The 5,000-nt window shown below is 36.8% G+C and overlaps 2 non-coding genes across 2 annotated transcripts; one reads left to right on the forward strand and one right to left on the reverse strand.

The window, feature by feature from the left end:
* The first annotated feature begins 721 nt into the window (after window positions 1-721).
* On the forward strand, window positions 722-794 carry TRNAM-CAU (transfer RNA methionine (anticodon CAU)). The gene has a single exon. It is a non-coding gene; the product is annotated as a tRNA-Met (tRNA).
* A 3,934-nt stretch (window positions 795-4,728) lies between these two features.
* On the reverse strand, window positions 4,729-4,801 carry TRNAM-CAU (transfer RNA methionine (anticodon CAU)). Its single transcript has one exon. It is a non-coding gene; the product is annotated as a tRNA-Met (tRNA).
* Window positions 4,802-5,000: the final 199 nt, after the last annotated feature.

A 5,000-nucleotide genomic window follows, 5' to 3' on the forward strand; every position in this document is an offset into this window, starting at 1 on the left:
GAGAAAATCTATAGAGGTCTTAGGCTTGGAGAAAGGGCTTTTGCTGCGTTTTCCTCTGAAGTAATATTTTGGAATCTAAACTGTAATTATGTGAGTTTTGATCGGATTAGTTATTTTTTTGTGTCTTACTTTATAAGGCATAGTGTTTTACAGGCTGTGTGGAATGTCTCTTTATTTATTTATTTATTATTAGTGCATTATTTGAAAAGACTTCCCAAAAGCATTAATGATTCCTTAATAAGAAAACTGCCTCTTTGACTGCCTCGTTGGTTGCAACCTACATGGTAACCTTAGGATTCTACCATGGCTGTGGGGAAATGTCAATCATATTCCATTCATGTATTTGGCAAACATACGAGGTCTATGGTATTCGTATAGAGCTTTTGAACTGTTGCAATTTGTAGCAGGTGCTGTATCTAAAAGTTTTAAAAGTTGAGCTCAATACTGTGCTGAGCTTAGGTATCACCGCCATCTACATTCACCTAATCTGATTTGTGTTCCTCCCATCATTGTAAATGTTTCAGGTCCAAATGAATTTCCGAGATATTTATTCTTCAAACTTTGTTTTTTTTCAAGTTCTTTAAAAAATATATATTATTGGTAGTAAGTGACCATTTGTCTGGGGATTAGTGGATATATGCAGACATTAATAACTATTAATTGTAATTACTACTAATTATATCACAAGCAGATATAACCGGGAATTTCTGCACTTGAAATGGCCTCGATGGCGCAGTAGGCAGCGCGTCAGTCTCATAATCTGAAGGTCGTGAGTTCGAGCCTCACTCGGGGCAAAGTTTTCATCTCTTCCATAAAAACAGAGAAAATAAGCAAACATGAAAGGTAAAAGGTAAAAGGTAAAAGTTTTCAGTCTACTAGTAAAGAGTTTCACCCTCATTTTATGAATGCTCAGCAACTACCAATTTCACCAGAAATAGAAATAGTTTCAAGGGATATTTGTATGGCACTGTAAATTGCACTATTTTTTGTAATTAGAATAATTTAATATCTACGCATTTTTTACTTTCTTTGGACGTACACATTTGAAGCGAAACTTACATGCTTATATGTTTGGTTTTATTAGAAATGCAACCCAACACCTAATTTAAAGAATCTGAACTTATCATGTGGTAGAATACATCATTCTATGATCGTTTTTTTTTATACCATATTCGGCGCAAATTGAAAATAACGGAGTTGTAAAGGGTATAAAATCCACGGTTTCCAGGAGCCGCAGTCACCTTCCGCCTCCAGCGCCGCGACAAAATGACAAAAAGTCGTTAAGAGCGACGAGAAATCGGACGGATTTGTAGCGGATGACGTAAGCAAGGAAATCAAATGAGCCAATTAGATTCGTGCGTGAACGTGACGTGAACATAGATACTCAATAGAACCAATCAGATATAGAATAGATCATCACGTGACAATAGAAGCTGGGCCTAGGAGAAGGCAGATGAAATTCAAATCAGTTCCATCATGGCTAGACAGTGTGGAGGGTGTTAGAACAAAATATTTTGATTTCACTGCGAAATATCAACAAAATAACGAAGCAAGCTTACTAAATCTACGAGATCACGGTGTACTGCCAGTAGACGTACAATGCCCGCGCTGTAAGACATCGTGTCATTACAGAAATGACAAACACGAGTGGGTTTGTGGTGCATGGAAAAGGGCCCCAAAACAAAACGAAGAAAACAGTGTAACTTTACTGTAAGCGATTGTAATTCCTACCAACAGCGACCTGGAATAGCCCGACGATCCCAGTGACCCGCAGTCTGGTTCGTCTGGAGTTTTGCCTGAAGGTAAGATGAGGTTAAAACTGTCCCTGGGTCTGGGTCTCTCCTGCCGGAACATAAGAGGTGAAGATTTTGTAGATCAGGCGGGGGTGGGGGGGCGACAGCCCTCCCTGTAAGGGGTTTTAAGTGGGTGGAGCCCCTATCCAACCCGGAAATGTGATAATATACTATGCTTACTTGTATTCTACCGATATTTCTCGAAATTCCCAGATATGTAGGCCTATAATACCCTCCCAACTATCGAGACCGATATCGTAGTTATTCTTCGTTTGCGAAAGATTCGAAGTGCTAGATTCGTTCGAAAAACTACGAAAGCTATTGGAAAGTTACTCTATTCACCGAAAAACTGGTGTGGGGTAGCATTTCCAAATTTACCACATGTTTATATATGCTTATATGTTTACTATGCGAATATGGCTGATAGAAACATTTTGTTTATCAGTTTATTGTAAGTTAATTTAATTCAGTGTTTTACTTTGAACTTTTTACATACATATAAATATTTTTTACTTTGTTTTAGGCCTGTAAACATATTGATCTTGTAATTCTTTCTAATGCTCGGTAACTATTCAACATAACGGGTTTTCAGATCCTAAGGTTATGTAAGTGTGATCTATCTAATTTAGATGCCATTCTTTGTTATGTTAATTTTGTTACACATGTAAAAAAATGGTATGTAGTTTTTTGCAATTTGCTTGTCGAACTGTTCGTATCAGTGCTTACGGGAATAGTGATATGAATAAATACCATCACGTCACACAGACACACACACACACACACACACACACACACACACACACACACACACACACACACACACACACACACACACACACACACACACACACACACACACACACACACACACACACACACGCACACGCACACGCACACACACATACACATATATACACATATAAATAAATTGCACTTTCATTTTATTAGCCGCTTTCTGTATAACTATATATATAACATATATATTAGATATTCATAATTTAAAACGAGCATACCTATGAGTACGCGGGGAAATCCAGGTATATATGCATAGGATATGTATACAGACCTTTTTATGTGAATATCCATTTCTGCGTGTACTCCCAAGATTATGTAACATCATGCTGGAACCATTAAAATTGCAAGACATACTTCAAGGAAAAATATTACACGACCGCCATTATTTCCAGGGAAGACATTGCCCAAAAAGAACTGAATAAGAGATCCATTACGCACTTACGTAACACATCACGTCCATAAATGTGTGAATAATGAGATTTGTCAGACTCTCTAAAAAACACAAGTAACGACGAGTCAATTTTGTCATTTGATTTTGTTATCATCATTGCAATAACTCTGCGAATGAATAATGGGTCTGCAAGATTATGTGTTGCTGATTCGTAAATAAAAGATATTCCAGGAGTTTTGAAATACGAAGGCGAAAGAGTATTTTGATATTTCATTTATAACAATAGGATTATTCATCAAATAACTATATAAAAAATTCAATCCGACCAACTTTTTTGAAAATCATCAAGTGTACTTTTTTGTTATCGGCTTCTCTTGCTTATACACTTATGAAAGTACGTTCAGAGAAGCGTATTCATGAAAAAACAGCTAAATACTTAGGGAATAAATAAATACATAAAGCATTACAAAACAAATGAGGAAGAGGAAGTCTTTTGCGCAAATTGAATTCATTCTAAAATCACGATTATCAAAGAAACTGGTATTACATAATTGATACAGTAATTAGCGGTGGAGAACGATACGGCATTAAGCTTTGAGAATTATTTATACGATCCTATTATTTGTTTATTACTCATTCTCTTTGGGATAAATAGACTGCATAAATTTGGTATTATTGACAAGACAACAATAACAAAGAGCACAGAAAGAATAGCTTATTCTAGATCAAAGATTTATTCAACATGTATTTTATCATCATCCTTAACCGAAGTTTAAATCTTCTTATACTCTTGGTAGGTAAACCCCTTACAGCTCAGTGAGGGCGGAGTCACGTTGTGCGGTTCATATATACAGTACGTGTGTATATATATATATATATATATATATATATATATATATATATATATATATATATATATATATATATATATGTGTGTGTGTGTGTGTGTGTGTGTGTGTGTGTGTGTGTGTGTGTGTGTGTGTGTGTGTGTGTGTGTGTGTGTGTGTGTGTGTGTGTGTAAATGTATGTGTATGTGTATACATATGTGTGTGTGTGTGTGTGTGTGTGTGTGTGTGTACATATGTGTGTGTCTATACGGTTTTTAATGTCTATATAATTAATGAATTCAAAAATTTATTCCATATCTATCGGCTCGGTTTTATATAAACGAGGTCAAGGCCCAACACCTTGCAGACAATGTAATACTCCTTGAGAGATCTGCATTTCTGATGAAAACGAATTGCTTAACATTCCTTCAAAGTGGCTGAAACTGCATCGCGGGCAGTGCATCATTTAAAGCATGTAGCGTAGCATCAGTGGCATGACATCGCGACCAAGTATTATCCTAAGATGCTCGGATCAATTCGGGTTAATGGTTTCCACGTGGACTGCGATCGGATAACACCATCTATAGGCATGGTCCCCCTGTGTTGTGTGTATTGTGATGACGGATGTGCACCACCAATGGACACATCAGTAGGGTGTAGGACAGAGAGTTAACACTGGTCTGACAACACGTACATATGGACTGATCTGGAGACATGTTAAAGGCATGGACTGTTCCCGCTATGTTTAAGTATTAAATACATTCAAGTATAGATATGGAGATATGCACATGTATATCACTGTACACACTATGTATTGAGATACAGAAGCGTGCTTGGCAAGCAGTGTGAAGTATTGACTTTCCACGAATAATCTAGGCACTTGCATTGCTTCTTATTTGATATGCTAATGCTACGAAAATTTTGCCCCGAGTGAGGCTCGAACTCACGACCTTCAGATTATGAGACTGACGCGCTGCCTACTGCGCCATCGAGGCCATACTTATGAGAGAAATTTATGGTTTCATAAACAAAACAAATACATTATAGCCTTATTGTGTTAATATATTTAACAATTGTCAAATCTGTCTACATACATACATACATTACCTCCCTAGAACATGTGTATGTATATATGAGAAGACCATTCCCAGGTAGACATTCTTCGTTGGTACTGAGGTTGATTCTAGAATGAAA

Source organism: Penaeus vannamei, chromosome 33 (genome assembly GCF_042767895.1).
Source record: "Penaeus vannamei isolate JL-2024 chromosome 33, ASM4276789v1, whole genome shotgun sequence".
In the NCBI taxonomy this organism is placed as follows: Eukaryota; Metazoa; Arthropoda; class Malacostraca; order Decapoda; family Penaeidae; genus Penaeus; species Penaeus vannamei.